The sequence below is a fragment of the Mesoplodon bidens genome, assembly GCF_964165515.1.
Source record: "Mesoplodon bidens genome assembly, contig: HAP1_SCAFFOLD_126, whole genome shotgun sequence".
In the NCBI taxonomy this organism is placed as follows: Eukaryota; Metazoa; Chordata; class Mammalia; order Artiodactyla; family Ziphiidae; genus Mesoplodon; species Mesoplodon bidens.
In genome coordinates, this window is record NW_027671928.1 from 1,217,397 (window position 1) to 1,235,376 (window position 17,980).

The 17,980-nt window shown below is 40.6% G+C and overlaps 1 pseudogene across 1 annotated transcript in view; it reads right to left on the bottom strand.

The window, feature by feature from the left end:
- LOC308610805 (centrosomal protein of 78 kDa-like) overlaps positions 1-7,989 on the bottom strand; it is a 262,130-nt pseudogene extending 254,141 nt beyond the window's left edge. Inside the window, exon 1 of the transcript in view lies at positions 7,774-7,989. The product of the transcript in view is annotated as a centrosomal protein of 78 kDa-like (transcript). The remainder of the gene's footprint in view (positions 1-7,773) is intronic.
- Positions 7,990-17,980: the final 9,991 nt, after the last annotated feature.

Here is a 17,980-nt window from a genome sequence, read left to right on the forward strand (position 1 = left end):
AAATATAGGAGACAGCTGGAAGGAGTACCAGTGACCAAATATGGAACACTTTGAGAAACAAAACAATTAATGATAGTAATAAATTTTAACCCGTAGAATAAAATAATTATCCACAAGTTCACACTGATGTATGTATATATATGAACAAATAACCAGATAAATACATAAATGAAGGAGAAGAACAGCTCTTTCTTATACTCAAATTATAGTTAATAAATGTAGAGGGAATGATGGGGATAGAAAATGAACAATCATCAAACACCACAGTAATGGGTGGAGTCAAAAATTATTGATGGATGCTAAAATTAGTATGGGAAAATTAAACAAGCAGCAGAATATTTGAACAATCTCAAATAATTACAAAGGGAAAAATAGTGATTTTGCAGCTATCATTATAACTAAGTCATCAAAGTTAGCATCCCCAGTAGTGAGACATACAGATTTGTTTGTACCTCTAATATGTACTGAAAATGGCATAATATCTCTCCTGAAGTGTTCTTGTCAAGAAATACGTATCCTCAGTCTAACCATGAGAAAATATCAAACAAACCCTATTTGAGAAAAATTCTACAAAATGACTGGCTAAGATTTTCCATTAGTTCAAGGTCATAACAGACAAAAAAAGACTGAGGAACTATCCTAGATTAGAGAAGAATGGGGAGATATGACAAGCAAATGCAATAAGGGATCCTAGATTTGAATCTGGACCGCAAGACAATAGGCAATATTTGAATACGAGTCTATAAATCATTAGTAGCATTGTGACAATGTAAACTTTCTGCTTTCAATAATTATACTCTAGTAATAGAAAATGTTAACATTTGGGGAAGCTGAGTAAAGGGTATATGGGAACTCATACTGCTATGTTTGAAGTTTTTTGATAAATAAGATTTGATAACACAGTTTTATAAAAACTTAGTTTGGACATTTCTAAACCTCTTTTTTGTTTCCTTATGGAAGAAAGTTGCTTGTTTAGGGATAATACTAAATCAATGGGGGTAAGATTTACACAGGACCAACCCTAACATTCATAGTGTGTGGCACAGGAAACAACTTTGAATGGCCATTTCAAGGAACAATATACTTAAGTGTATACAATGAGTAAAATGGATGAACTACACAAATTAATGAGTGGAAAAACCATAGAATCATAGAATTTTCTCACTGTAAAGGCTCTTACTTTCATAACTTTTCAGTTCCTATGGGTAAATGCCAAAGAGCAGGATTACTAGATCACTGTATGGTAAAAGTACGTTTATTTTGTCAGAAACTGCCAAGTATCCCGCTAGCCACAAATGAGAATTCCAATTGTTCTGCATCATCACCAACTTCGGTATTTCAGTTTGGGGATTTTAGCCATTTAAATAGGTGTGTAGTGGTATCTCATTATCGTTCTAATTCAAAATTCACTGATGACATGGAATGTGTAGCATCTTTTCATATGCTTATTTGCCATGTGCCTATTTTCTTTGTTTAACCATAGTAGTTTTGTTGTTTTTTTTTTAACCAAGGCCTGCTAACTCTTGTCCTCCTATGTCTATTTCTGTTGTCTTTTTTCTTTCTTTCTTTTTTTGAACTTTTGATCATTTAGTCTTTTTCCTGGTTATGTCCAATTATTTTTTATACTAAAATTGGGCTTAACTTATTTTAGGAAACTATAAAGATACCTCCACATTCTGGATGTTGTTATCTTTCTCTTGAAAAGATTTACTTTGGCCCATGGCAGACAGTTACTATAGGGACTGGTAACCTTAGTCCATTCTCCGTTTGAGCTCATTCAAAGCCGTTTTTCAGTCTGTGTGAAGGTTGGTCTATTCCTGTCTTGTCCTTCCTCTACGGGTGTTGCCCTTTGGGATTACCATGTGAAAGTTTGGATTCTCCCTATTCCCAACTACCCTTGTATTTGTTAGGCTTTAAATGTAATGGTTCCCGCAGCCCTGTGAGACTAAAGATACACTTAGCTTGTCATTCCATTAGTTGTTGCCTTTAGCTTGAGCTGTTGCCCATTGGCTTCTGTGGTTAGAGTCTTTTGAACTCCTTGGCTTTTCAGTTCGTAGGCTGTAAGATTTGAATCAGCAAATGCCCAAAGGAGAAAAGCTGCACCAAATGTCAAGCTTGTGTATGTGTTTCCCTTCTCTCCACAACTTGGCCCACGTCTTGGTGTCTCTCTAACATTCAGATGGCAGCGAACAGATGTTTTCTTACTTTATCCAGCTTTTCTAAAATTTCTTTAGACTTCACCTGACCTTATGTTATTATTGAACTACCATCTCAATTACCCCTAGGAAGAAAATTGACAATTTTATGTTTTATTTTTTTATTTTCTATATTACCTCAGTTTCTGTAGAGACCTTTTACCTCACTGTTCGGTCTAGTTCCTGTGTTAGCAGTAAGATGGAGATAAGCTGGAGGCTAAGAATACTGGGGGGAAATCACTGATGAATCATATGTCTCATTCTTTTTGTTTTTCCTCTCCTTATTTATTACTCTGGCAGCCTACACCTGCCTTTCTTCATTTGACCCAGTTGCCCAAATAAGAAACCCACTCTGGTAAAGACCTGACTTTACTCTCATAAATGTCTGCATGTTAGGATTAGCTAGATGATGAACACCATGCCAGAGTTCTTTGTGTGAGACTTTTGCAGACTTTTGTTAGCCCTTTAGTTTGCCTCTTGCAAACGCTGCTCAGATTGTTGAGGTTTTCTAAGATTCTGTAGGTCAAACCTCTCTACCTGCATACCAGATGAGCCCTTCTCTCTTTCCTGACTTCACTTGTGGGAGGTTAGCCCTCGGTTCTTCTTTTTCCTCATCCAATCATAATTGTTCATGAATTCCAAAAGGCCCTCAAAGTATCTGTCGTCCCTTTCTCTCTTCTTTTTATCAACACTGCTAAATATTAACCATATATTTGCATACCTCTTTCTTACTTACAGTGGAATATTGGAAGGCTCGATCATTAAGTGTGAGCCCCACCAAACTAGGACTCATACAACACTCTCCTCCAGGCCAAAACTTTTGATATCCACTGGGTTTTTTTAATACTATCTTATATGTAGCTAAATTTGTAAGGATTTAGTTAATGCCTGAGTTATGTGACAATAAGAAATCAGTCAAATTAGCACTACAGAAGTGCAGCTTAGACCTAGGGACCAGAACCAAGGACCACAAAAACCTGTTAACCAATAAGTTTCCCTTGTACTTCATGTTTAACAACTGCTGAGGGTGAATGGGAAGTGAGGGAAAAAGAGTTTATCACAGAAACTTGCACTAAAATGAAGAGGAAAATGACCCAGTTCCTGGTTCAAGTCACTGTAATCTGCTTCAATAAAGAATAACAGCACACAAGGAAAACAAACACTATATGATAGGAACAATGGATAATTAATTACCAGATCAGGGAGGACAGATTACACTTGCTATGGGATTTCATTAAAGAAGGATTCCAAAAAGTACTGGCTTCTTCTGAGAAGACTTCTCAGAACAGGTAGCATTTAAACTGAGTCTTGAACAAGTATATAGAGGGTAGGGAACAGGCCTTCCGGGCAGGGAACAGGCACAGTGTCAGGAATGGCACAAAGGGCTTATGGAATAGGGGACAAAAAAAAAAAAAAGCTGAACACAGGAGTGCTACGTGTTGGGGAATATGGGGGAAGGTTGGCTGAGGTTGGTTAAATGAAACATAATTAGACGGAAGAGAAAGTAGGTGCAAAGACACATGGAAGACTGTAGAAAGCCCCTGAAGATGGAGGTCAGCATAATAATATGAAGAACTCAGTGGTACTTTGACACTGTATGAATGTCTAGGTTTAAAAAAATCAGGAAAACACAATAAAAGAATAAACTACTGATATAATGATATGTAACCAGAGGCCAGATACCAAAGAATACACACTGTGTGTTTCCACGTATGTCATATATGGTGATAGAGGTCAGCTTAGGTGTTGCCCTGGGAGAGTATGGAACAGAAAGAAGTAACAGAGAACCGTGTAGGGTGTTAGAAATATTTTATAATATCTTGATCTGGTGTTGGATACATGGGTGCATAGAGGTGTAAAAATTCAGTTATTAGCAATGCAGTTAACCTACTAGAGTTTTTTTAATATATGCGTACATTAAACAAAAAACTCTAGTAGGTTAATTAGGCTGTCAGTTGTATGAAGTAAATTTTGATCAAGGAATAGCCAAGGTAGTAATGCAGTAATAAGTTATAAATGTACTCACTGTGCTCTAGAATGTCACAATTGGAATACAAGAAATATGTGTAAGAAAAAAGACAAATATTCAACTTTGATGGTTGGATGAGCTGAATAAGTTAGATCACTCTACTTTCAATTTAAGAACTTGGCCAGTGTTTGGATACCTTTGAACAAAGAAAAAAAAGAAATACAATTTTTATTACGCATATACTATGTATCAATCCCTGACTTCTATTTTGACGCATATAAACATGGGAAATATTGCACCTTGTAACTGAGACAATGAAGATGAGTGAGGTAGCTGGTTTTGACACTAGAGGCTGAGAAAACCATCAGCTCATAATTGTAAGAAGTCTGAAGTCGGAGGAAAAGAATCAAGAGGAAATAGTGGTAAGTGCCAGGAGCTTCTGGAAACTACATCACAGATGAAGACTCCAGGATTGTTGAGCTTTCTAAGAGTCCCAATAACTCAGATAAAAACAGAGGGCTTAAAACTGAATCCTGGGGATATATGTATGCATATAGCTGATTCACTTTGTTACACAGCAGAAACTAACACAACACTGTAAAGCAATTATACTCCAATAAAGATGTAAAAAAAAAACAAAAAAAACACTGACGCCTGCAAAGTAACAGTTGTTAGGACAAACAGTAAAGAATTATAAGAAAAATAATCACATGCCTGTCCCAACAGAGAAATAGCCTAAGCTCCATCTCACCATTTCTCCGATTGGCCTTTCACAAAATACAGTCCCATCAGCTGAATATAGGTTTGTCAAGTAACTGTGAGTAAGACTGAATTAAACAAAAATAAATCAATTCCTTCCTCCAAAACTTTTCAGAGTATGTAATGAAACAAAGTGAAACTTGAATTTCATGTCGGGATGTAGAGTACAGTTCTTCCCAAATGCTTCTGTCCTGTAACTACATTAACATCATCTAAAACCAGTGTTCTGCAGGACAGAGATTGTGAAACGCTGCTCTCATCATGTAAGATATCAACTCTTTCTGAAAATCCATTCTTCCTTCTGCCCTTTCTCCTGTTGTCCCTGTCACCTGGAATGTCTGTCCTAAGCTCCACCTGCCAAAACCCTACCCATTTTTAGGATCCAAGAGATAATAAAAGGCTTACATTACTGAAAGGCAGAGAAAGAAATCCCTTCCTAGGGATCTACATTTCCTTCCTAGGGAAAAGAAAAATTGTAAAGTATACCACGGTGACCTTAAGTCTATGAATGTAACTATGTTGTGTTACTTGGAGTTCTGTAAAAGTCAATGTGCTACAATATACATGGATATGAATGTTTGATCTCTTACAAGTAGAACTTGCTGATAACTTTCATCATGAGCGAGGTTAATGATTAAGGGAGCCATTGTATTTGGCTCAGCCCTTATAACTAGGGAATATTAAAATTGGAAAGGTCCCTAGATATTAGCAAATCTATCCACCTCATATTCTAAGTAAGGAAACTGAGACCTTCATAGATTGGATACTTATATTAACAAAGGAAAAGGATATAAGATTGGCAGACCTACCTTTTAGATTAAGAATTTTGAGATTTTTATAGACTACTAGGACATTATGTCCACTGATATTGAGACAATGTGTTTCTTAGTCATCATTTCCTATTGCACTGACCAAGCGAGGTGGCAGTCAGTAGTTGTACAAAGGGAAAAAGAAAACTTTAGAAACTCCCAATTTATATACACAGGGAAATTCATCATTCATGTTATTTAAGCTAACTGGATGCAGTTTATCAGCTACATTGAGGAATGGTGAAGTGAAGTGTCTTTACAATTAACATGTTAGTTTGTGTCATGACCTCCCTGGTGTTCAAGTGAGTTAACGGTTAGCACTCAACTAGGCACTTAAGAGTCCATTATAAATCTGGACTAAACATTTATTTGTGGCATCTTTATTCTTCTTTGGTGCCCTTAGGCAGAATTAGCCCTCTTATGTTTTGATAAATTCAAGTATTAAACAGGGCTAAGGTTTCACAAGTTCTTTGGCCTAAACATGGGGGTAAGGGAGACCAATGAGCTGGAGTACTTCTAGATTTAAGAATGGTCAGATTGAGGAAGAAGAGTCTTATGCCAGAGGTGAAAGAAGACTGATTATAATTACCTATTTTTAAAAATTCCAACCCTTTTCAATGTTCTAAAGTGATCAGGAAGTACATGGGTATGCTAGGAAGTAAGGGAGTCAAGCAAGAATATTCTCTAAGAGTTTGTGGATAGCAATGAAGAGGAAAGGAAGATAGAGACAATCCTGGAAAAGGTTTTGGTTGGCCATAATAATGAAGTCAGAAGGAGAAGAAGAAGAAGAAAAAGAAGAATGACACATGCAATGGGAAAGAGAAAGCAAGAATAGAGAAGCAAAAGGGAGAGTAGAAAAATGAGACAAATTTGGAGAAGGAAATGAGGAAGAAAACTGGGTGAAAGAAGGAAGCACTGAAGGTAGACCACCTGACACTCAAACATTAACACGATGCACATTTAAGATGTGTCATCGATGGCCATGGTCATTACCCTCAAATAGTTTACAGTATGTGTTTCAGAGACATTTATAAATTGAAAATGACATTAAAATAAGTGCCAGGGTATAAGTATTCATGGAATTGTATGGGAGAATAAAATGTCCCCCGTCAAAGAGCCTTCTGAGACATCGGGAAAAAAGGAAAAACCTAAAAAGCATAAGACTCTTCCTATTTTCATTTCCAATGATACATCCCAATCTTGATGATCAATCAGCGATTTAAATATCAACTATAAACACAGTATTTTATGAGCTGCTATGCAGTGTACTAGAGCAATAGAACAGAGAGGACCTCAAACCCTCTGTTCCCTCAAATTGAAAGGCACGCTTCCTGACCTCTCCAGACCACTACTGGACACAGGGAACACACACTAATGTTTCAGGACCCCAACCAGCAGTCACCTGCTTAGTGATTACTTCCATGACACACCCTCACTAACACCACTGACTTTCCTGCTCCTACGGGACATGACATAAATTTCCTATTTTAACACATACCACAGTGCAGTATGATTGCGGGTAGATGTTCTAACAACTTAAAAGAGAATGATGACTTTTTTGCTCTTTACATCTTGTTATTTCCCTACTCATAATATTTCTTGAAGAGAAACCATAAAAATATAAACAAACACAAAAAACAGATAATATACAAAACGTGTGCTTTGCACCTTAACACAAACTTAAGTAAAATTAGTTCTGACAGTATCCGGCATGACAAACTTCCATGGTACAAATGAGAATGGACCAAGGTTTGAGCAGGTACAGGAGATAATCCAGGCATGAACACCACCAAGGAAAGGTAGACAGGAAGTAACATGGTGTGTAGGAAATCACGAGACCAGTCTGATGGGAAGAGACTGAAACAAGACTGAAACTCACTTTCTAAACCTCCATCTCCAATTGGACAATTCACAAGACACAGGTGCACCAAAGTGGCCAAATAGTCAATCCCTTTAATGGGGAGGAACAGTTTAAAATTTTATTGCTTTAGTTGGCCCAAAAGTAACTATCAAATGTTGGCAGGACACAATGAAGGCTTACCTTTGTTAACATAGTTAAGTCTCTCTCTCTCACAACTAGCCCACTTGGCTCCACGTTCCTTAGCGCATCCGATGCACTTACACAGCGTTGATGGGCTTTACACAGCTGGAAGGTCACATCTTTATTTCTTATTGCAGGAACACAACATCTGGAAACTTTATTTCTATCGGAAGCTACAGCAAAATTATTGTAAAATGAGTCATTTAAACCATACATTTTATCACCGTTAAAAAGCATCTGCTCTGTGCTAAGGATTAGAAATGACTCCTGTCCTTAAAGCCTCATTAAGGAGGAAGATCTATAAACTCAAAATTTCAATCACATGAGATAAAGAACTATAACCTTTAAGCACAGAAGTGCCTATGGAGGCCAAAAGTTATATCTAAGTGACGGCTTCATGATAACCCTGAAGTACAGTCTAGAAAGATGAGGCTATGCAGAGTTGGAGTAGGAGGTGCATTAACTGCACAGGGAGCACCTGTGCAAAGACACTCAAGCCTGACACCTGCTGGGCACTGTAAATACTGCAGGTGGGGATGACTAAAGACCAGGGGTCCAAGTGTGAGAAGAGACAGAAATAAAAATAGAGATGTTGGCCCAAGCAAGCCTGGGAGAGAGCATGGCTTGTATCCCACAGGTGATGAGGCCTGGGGCTACCACTGGCTGAGTAAGGGTGCCTCCGCTGATTAGAAAAAGGCGCCCCGCTGCTGAAGGACCAATTAGATAAAGGGAGTGATCACAAAAAGCTCCCCTTCCTCAAGGCCAAAGAGCCCCAGGAGGCTTGGCAAAGCACAGTTCAGACTACAGGCCTCTGTGCAGAGCACACGCTGGGCGGCTAGTATGCACTAACTCTGTGTGGGCAAGCCATTAGCAGCATTATTTTAGGCATATCTTGTCATGTTAGAAGATCACTCAACCCGAGTAGGCAGATGAACTTAGAGGCACTGAGACCAGGGGCCGTGAAACCACCCAGCAGTTTCTGCCATAGCCTGGGCAAAATGTAATATGGATGAAGAAGAAAATTTAGGAGGAGGCCAAAATTTACAAGATAGACCCACTGGATGCAAGACATAAAGAAAGTTCAGTGAAGGAACTCTGAAGAGAATGGGCTCTACAATAAATTTTTCTTACATTCAATGTCAAATATCAGGCAAAATTAAGTACAGTGGCCTTTAAGGTCCCTTCCAGCTCTAATTTCTTTTGATTTCTAACTTATTACTCTGGTTAAGTAAAGTCCCTTCAGAGGTACAGAACAGTTCTTATACCTGAATGGGACGCAAAGAATAATCTGACTTCTCTTCACCAGGGGAGGAGTTGAACTATCCTTGCAGAAGAGATAACAGATGGTGTGAACCCCAGATCCTAGAAAAGGGCCAGGCACACGATAAGTATTCAGCTTTTCAAAATCAAATGAACAGGGCCTCCCTGGTGGCGCAGTGGTTGAGAGTCCGCCTGCCGATGCAGGGGATACGGGTTCGTGCCCCGGTCTGGGAGGATCCCATATGCCGTGGAGCGGCTGGGCCCGTGAGCCGTGGCCGCTGAGCCTGCGCGTCCGGAGCCTGTGCTCCGCAACGGGAGAGGCCACAACAGTGAGAGGCCCGCATACCGCAAAAAAAAAAAAGAAAAAAAAAAAAAAAAAAAATCAAATGAACAATCATTTCCTGTCCTAGATCTTTACACCCTTCCTCTGCTGGCTACTTTCTCACAGCTTATAAACATCCTCAAATATACCCACTTAAAAATCTCTCAGACCTATGATTCTTTGGATCTTCTTGTGGATAACCTAAGTCTCTACCATGCCTTCAAACACCTCTCCTCCCCAAAAGCCCAGATCTGAACCTTGGGCCCAGACCTGGCTACCAGGCCCCTCTAAAGCACTGAAGATGAACTAAAATCCTCTCCCCACCCCCAATACCTTCCTACGGTGCTCTGTATCTCTCAAAAAGATGCAGCTGTAAACTGTCACCCACGCTTGCTGCCCTCCCTTTTCTAACTGGTCACCAGGCCCCACCCATTCTCTCTCAGATCTGCAAAATCCAGTCCAACCTTTTATAACTTAAGTGGGAACCTTAGATTACAATTCACCCTGCACCCAATCAAGTGCCTTGCACATGGAGGTCCGGGTAAGTCTCTAAACCAGAAGTCCATCTCACTGTTCTTTAGGGTTTCCCACAGCCTTCAGGATAAACATCTAAACTTCTGACAGGACAAACAAGGCCCCGTTCTGTTGGGCCCCACTAGGTTTCCAATATCAACTCTCATTTCTTTCCCAAACCCTGAGTTCCAGTCCTATACCTTAGTTTTGCCATATTTTCTTATATTTCTCAAACTTTGACACACACTGCTCCCTCCTGCCACCCCAGTAGCTTCTACATATCCTTAGAAAGGATGGCACCTCCTCCAAGAAGCCTACCCTGAACTTTCCCTTCCAAGATTCTGTGCTCTGCAAAGGGGAAAGGTGGGGGGGGGGATACATTAGGACTTTGGCATTAACATAGACACACGACTCTATATCAAATAGATCATCAACAAGGACCTACTGCACAGCACAGGGAACTCTACTCCATAGCCTGGAACAAACTGTACGGGAAAAGAATCTGAAAAGGAATGGATACATGTATAACGGAATCACTTTACTGTACACCTGAAACTAACACAATATTGTACATCAACTATCCTCCAATATAAAATAAAAATTAAATTAAAGAAAAAAGAGATTCTGTGCTCTATAGCACCAGAACTCACTTCTTCCAGAGCACTGACTACTGTGCTTGTGTTTACTTGCTGCCCAGTAGAAGGGAAGATTACCTAGGGCAGAAGCATCCTCTCCAGCAGCCCTTGGTTCTGACAACTCATTCAAGTGCCAGGCTAGTTTACACACATAACCTGCTTAATTCATTCTAAGAACCCACAGAAAGAGTGGTTATTAATGTCATTTTACAAGTGTGGGGATTGTAGTGCAAAAGAAACCTGCCCAGGCCACAGACAGCATAAGCCCTGGAATTCAAACCCTAGGCTGCCTTCACACCAGTGCTCTTTCCACTATATGATACGACTACTGAAAAACAGATTTTTTCTTTCCTGAGCCCTGTTTTAATGGAAAGGAAATGAAGCTGGGATATATCCATTTCCTAATCGCTTTGGTGTGTACCAGGCAAAGTCATTCAACAGACCAGGTAACCTCTGTGCAACAATTAACGATGCTCCAAACTGTGCTAAGTGTTCTACTTTGTAGAGTCTAGAAGCATTAACACAGTGCATCCTTGTAACCGCCACAGAGACTGGGTCCTGTTAAGCCCACGCTACAGATGAGAACACTGAGACCTTGAAGCCTTAAGGCACTCGGCCGGGGTCACCGAGCCGGCAGGAGTCCTAGGCCACACGCCCTGTCTAGTGCACGCACACCCGGTCACTGGGCACTGGTTCTAGTGCCCACCCTCCACCTTGCACCATTTAAAACCCTGCTTCTCAGTGCCCACACGAGGGGCCCTGGAAGCGGGAAGTACAAACCTGTCTCGACACGCCGTGGCTGGAAGAAGCTCTGGATACAGATCAGGGGCAGCGGGTGCTCAGGAGCGGCGCCCAGTGCACCCCGCGGAGGCGGTCGGCCTTAAGTCCAGCAGGCCCTCCTGTAGGGAAGCGCGCACGGAGGGCAGAGGCACCGAGTCCTGCAGCGCGCACAGGTCCTCAGAGCGCGGAAAGATATCGGCCACGCCGTCCCGGCGCAGCTTCACCAAGGGATCATGGCCCGAGCGCGGCCTCGGGGACGCTGGCTGCGGACATGATGCCCACACCCGCCTGGGGGCCCCGGCTCGCCTCCCGGCCCCTCGGGCGCCCACCGCCCGGCGGCTGCGGCCCCGCAGCGTGCGCAGGACCGGCGTCGCAGCCAGAAGACATAGGGCCACGGGCCCCAGCTACGCCAACCCCCCCATGCCGCGCTCCGGAGACCCCGCACGGCCTGGTGTTGGCGCACGCATCTACGCCCTCCACGCCGCGGGGCTGCCGTTTATAAGTCAGCGGGCGGGACCGTGGGGGCGGGGCTCGAGGACGTCAGCACGCTCGCCGTGCGTCGCGTCCGCATGCAGCCCTGTCTCCCATGGTGACGCGGCCTGAAGAGTAGGGGCTTGAGCTCTGAGACTAAGGCAGCGCGAAACGTTGGAGGTGTGGAGACTTTGGGGCTTCCAAAAAGCGTTTGCTGACTCATCCAAACAAAAGTGAGACCTGGTTGTATCAACGCATTTGAAAAGTAAACTCCCGTAAGTGTCTGTGCTCCCCCCGCCCAGGAGAGAGCGTGTATTCCGTGAGGGACACACGAAAGGCTGAGTGAACGTCTGCCTGTGGTCCCTTACCTGGTGCACGGGTGTGTGAATTTATGCGGAGAGCTCTTAATTTCCGTAGTTTCTGCTAACTTGACACGGTAGTTGGCAAATGGTGACGTGTTCCATGCATTCAGGACATGATCGTGGTTACTAATAATCACTTTGTTTTGTACTGACAACTCCACAGAGAATTTACTACTGAATATCCACTTTACAGAAGAGAAATTGAGGCGTAGGAAGTGAAGTGGCCGAGTAAGAGTAAGGACTCAGACAACTGGTGTTAGTAAATGAACCCTGCAAGGAGGCCGTTAGCCTGCGGTGGCTCTAGTGATGCGGCCGCCTACGTAAAGCAACCGAAATCTAAGCCTGTCAACGCCTCAGGGTGACGCACAGCGCTGAGGACAACTAGTCAGAAACCACCAACTAGGCTTTAAAGCGATAGCAAGTCAGTCATTTCCTTGCTTTGCTTCTGCCCTTTGAAACTAAAAATCTCTGCAGCTCCTGTGGCTGGAGTGCTCCTCACCACTTCCGCTTTGGCGGTGCCTGAATTGAATCTATTTTTGCTCACGTAAAGTCTTCTTTTAAACATGCCTCAGTTTGTCTTTTAACATTGGCCGTAGAAGTTGGATTTGTGTCCAGTTTCTAGAACAGTGGTCGTCCTCTGGTCAGGCCTTAGGCGTTATGCATACAACGTTCCTCTTCTACCACCACCTTCTGGATGCCTCCACCCACTACCAGCTCCCGCGTATCAGATCCCCTAGACGTGGTCAGCAATGGCTTTCACATGCAGCGTGCTCACATTATAACATTGCAGACACTCCTCCGTCCTCCAGCCAGCGTGTGAAGTGAAACATTACCATTCCTGTTGAAGAGCCTGCTGTGACCACTTTCCCAAACACAGCCACTCCCCAGCTGACCCTGGGTGACCACTCTTCTGAACTTGGTCTCCATCACTGCATGGATGTCTTTCTATTTAGGCTACATTTTTAAGTATTCTTAAACCTCATATAGTATTCTACTATGTTTTCTCTTCTTACTTGCTTTTTTTAGTGTTATCTTTGCTAGGTTCATCCATGCTGACACGTAAAGATCTGTCTAGTTCATGTAGTTTCCTCACTATGTAGGATTCCCATGTAGGGAAATGCAATAATTTATATGTGCATTTTCCTGTTGATGGACATTTAAATTGTTTCCAATTTTCAGTATGATTTCTGTTGTAAAAAATTTTGTATACTTTTTAAAGGATACTTTACATTTACAGTTATTACAAAATATTGGCTATATTCCCTGTGTTGTACAATACATCTTTGAGCCTATCGTACACCCAGTAGTTGACATCTCTCACTTCCCCACCCCGTATTGCCCCCTCCTCCCCCTCCGCACTGGCAACCATTAGTTTGTTCTCTATATCTGTGACTCCCCTTCTTTTTTGTTATATTCGGTAGATTGCTGTATTTTTTAGATTCCATATATAGGTGATATCCTACAGTGTTTGTTTTTGTTTGACTTATTTCACTTACCACAATGCCCTCCAAGTCCATCTATGTTGCTGCAAATGGCAACATTTCTTTCTTTTTTAAGGCTGAGTAGTATGCCATTGGTTATATGTACCACATCTTCTTTATCCATTCATCAGTTGATGAGACTTAGGTTGCTTCCATATCTTGGTAATTGTAAATACTGATGCTCCGAACATTGGGGTGCATGTATCTTTTCAAATACATGTTTTTGAAAACACATGTTTTTGTTCTTTTTGGATTTATACCCAGCACTGGAGTTGCGAGGTCATATGGTAGTTCTAGTTTTAGTTTTTGAGAACCCTCCATACTGTTGTCCACAGTGGCTGCACCAGTTGACATTCCTACCAACGGTGTACCAGGGTTCCGTTTCCTCTAAAAATGGTAGATTTGCTTCCTAGGGTTAATTGAGATGATAGTTGAATAATAACATAAGATCAGGCGACGTCTAAAGAAATGTTAGAGAAGCTGGATAGAGTAGGAGAACTTCTGTTCGCTGGCGTCTGAGTGTTAGAGAGACACCAAGACATGTGGGCCAAGTTCTGGAGAGAAGGGAAACACAGACGCAAGCTTGACATTTGGTGCAGCTTTTCTCCTTGGGGCATTTGCTGATTGAAATGTTACAGCCTAGGAGCTGAAAAGCCAAAGAGTTCAAAGGACTCTAACGACAGAAGCCAAACGGCAAGAACCGTTTTCCATTGATAAACAGCATTTTAACTATGTAGAAGCAGAAAATGAAAAGAAAGAACTTTGCATTACATTTAATACAAGTTTAGGGAGATCTTTGTGGTATATTAGTGAACTTATTTGTGGAAATTTAGCCATGTACATTGTGTTGGAGAGGCACCAAGGGTTCAAGATTTCTCACAATTTGAGGACACAGTTGCCTTAAATGTAGGCATGGTGGCATCCATTTACATAACAATGATTTGGAGGATGTTGTGTTAGTCAGCTCTTGCTGTGATAATGCTTTGGAACAAATCACCCCAAACTCAGTTACATAAACAAGAATTTATTTTTCTTGGACCTATGGGCTAGCTGCAGTGGCTCTCTTTTAGACCTCTAGATGGCTAGTTTTGCTCCGTGTTTTGGGTCAGTTTGAGGTCTGTCACACACCTCTTCGTCTGGAGCCCAACTGTGAGGCCGCAGCTCCCAGGCCCTGTCTTCTCTAAAAGTTCACTGAAACATAGGTGAGCCCAACCGCACAAGCCCATTTAAGGCCTCTTCTGCTCATTTAAGGCCATCATGTCTGCTCATACTTCAGTGACCAAAACATGTCACAGATCTAAGCTGTATTTAGAATATGTGTATTTGTTTAAAGTTGGGTGCTCTCACAGAAGAATATTGCATTTTGGACAGTGTTAGCTTAGCATTTCCATCGGCATTTGCAAACGTGATAAACATCGTGTGCACTTTTTCACCTTTGAGAACTTTTTGAAATTGTGGGACAATTTCTATGGGGAAAGAGGAAGGTAAGTTTTAGAACTCAACTCTAGTTATGGCAGTGTTGGGAGAAGAATTAATGAGATAAGGTCAATACAAATGAAAGATTTGGGATTCACATATTCATAATTAACATCAGCATTCTTCAGAACATTCCTGGAGAATTGTGATGCTTGCTTTACGTGATTTCTATCATAAATCATTATAATCTGACCAAGCCACTTCAGTAAAACATACATCATACAGTACATCGCATTTTAGTTTTTCCTACCACTGCACAACTTATCATCAGGCACGGAAGGCTACATATGGTATGGTTCCATTTCTACGAAATGTCCAGCAGTGGCACATCCATACACACGGCAAATATTATACATTAGTGGTTGCCAGGGGTTTGGAACAGAGGGAAATAGGGAATGAGTCCTTAAAATGGGTGTAGGTTTCCTCTTGGGGGGATGAAAATGTTTTGCAGCTGGACAGTGGTGATAGTTGCACAGCATTGTGACAGTACTAAATTCCACTGAATTGTAAAATGATCAAAATGGTGAATTTTGTGTTCTGTTCATTTTACTACACTAAAAAGGAGAAAGAATTAGGGAAAGACTTAGAGTTTGGGAAAGTAAGGTGAACTGGTCAGGAAAAAGACAGCTCTACTGTTCAGTTTTCTCTCAGCTCTCCCAGTGCATTAATCCTCAGCAAAAGGTAGCCTGAACTTGTAGATGATAGTCATTCAACAGAGTCCAGGGAAAAGTAAATAAAATAAAAGGCAACTCTTCTTCTTTAGCACATCTATGAAAGGTTAACTTCCTGCTCAGCCACATGGACATTCATGAAGACGTTTCACTTTAGGTGTCCTCTACTTCAGTACTTTACTCACAGCTCATTCACACATGTAGGCAACAGCATTCCTTAATTCGATGGACTCTGCAGTGCTGGTTGTGATCAGTCTCATGAAAAGAAAAGGGAAGGAGGAAAAAGCCTCCACATTGACTTGGTGGTCTTGACGAAATGGATGCAGAAGACAGCTTGAGTGTCAAACTGGAAACTTCTATTTTCCTTTTCCTTTGCTTTTTATCTTTCCTATCAGGTCTTCTGCCCACTTCCCACCCCCTTCTTTCAAACGGGAGAGACACTAATTAGCTGCTTTTTTGTGTTTGTGCTAAAACAACTATTGTTTTGGGTTTCTTGTTGTTTGGTGAACGTTATTGCTTTTACTGCCAAATGAGCTTTGGTGGTCGATGTAGGGGGTCTCTTGGGAACTTAACTTTTTCCAGTTTAAGTAGAAAAGCTTTTTTTTTTTTTTTTTTTTTTTTGCGGTATGCAGGCCTCCCACTGTTGTGGCGTCTCCCGTTGCGGAGCACAGGCTCTGGACATGCAGGCTCAGCGGCCATGGCTCACGGGCCCAGCCGCTCCGCGGCATGTGGGATCTTCCCGGACCGGGGCACGAACCCGCGTCCCCTGCATCGGCAGGCGGACTCCCAACCACTGCGCCACCAGGGAAGCCCGGAAAAGCTTTTTTGTTTGGGCTTTGGAACAGAATGGGCTTTTACTGGGTGCTTCAAGGTTTGCTCTTGGCTCTTTGATGGGGGACTGGATAGCACTGTGTTTCCTTTGAGGCTCCGATAAACAAAGGATCCAATGTCCTCCTGGGCACTTTGTGTTGATTTTGCTGTGTGTCCTCTCTAATAGCCAGATGCAGATTCCAGGAAAATGACATATAAATGAATAGAAGTAATCTAATATTTTTAGAATTTGCTTTGGCCATACTCCTGGTCTTATTCTACTTGTAGCAGAGCATTAGTTATGTATATATTAACTATAATATACCAATATTAAATATTATATTGATATATAAATGTAATATACTAATATTTATATTAATGTATAACAATTATGTATTATATTAATATATATTTTTGCCTAGCATATATTATATACAAAATATATGAGTAATGAAATGTATTTATATGGTTAATATGTTCATAATATTAATATGATATATCCTGTAATATTGATTATAAAACAATTATATCATAATATATAAATTATAAATATATATATTTATATATATATTATAAATATATAATTATTATTATCTGATATAATACACTATAGTTAATATATTCTATATAACACAATACATAATGTATTAGTATAAGACAATTATATTATGTAATATAAATATAATACATCTATGAAACTATATATATTTTAATTATACATTACACATACAAGTATGTATAGCTATTTATAATTTTACTTACATAGGAATCTGTTCATCATAACAATTGATGTAAAAATATGCAATATTTTCAATCAAATAGGCCTTAACCTCACTACCTACACATAACTACTTTTACAATCATGAACCCTGTCTAACTCATGCTTCCATATCTCTCAACCTGCTTTTCTACACATGCACATAGACACACATTTATACACTATATATATGTATACTACCAGTTTTCAGTTCAATGTATATAACTATATAATATATATAATTATATTCCTGTGTATGTATACAAATATAAATCAAAGGTATGTGTATAGGTATGTATTTCATATGTTTATATAACTATATCATACAAATAATGTATGTGTATATAAATACATGACTATATACATACATACACAGAAATATACTTATTTACACAAAAGGGACCTAAATAAACATAGTTCTCTAAGAATAAAACTAGTTATGTCTCACTGTTTCAATAAGAGTGTATAGTTTTCTACTGTATGTGCTTCTATAATTGTTATGAACAATTCCCATTTGTTAAATGTTAAGTTGTTTTAATTTTTTGCCATTATTAATGAAGCTCTAAAGAATACGGTGGGCAAGATTACTTGAAAAACTCTCCTAAAGGAAAAGGGTTAGGTATGCTAGGTTAAATGTACACAACTTATTTTTAAGTGCGTGGTTGATTT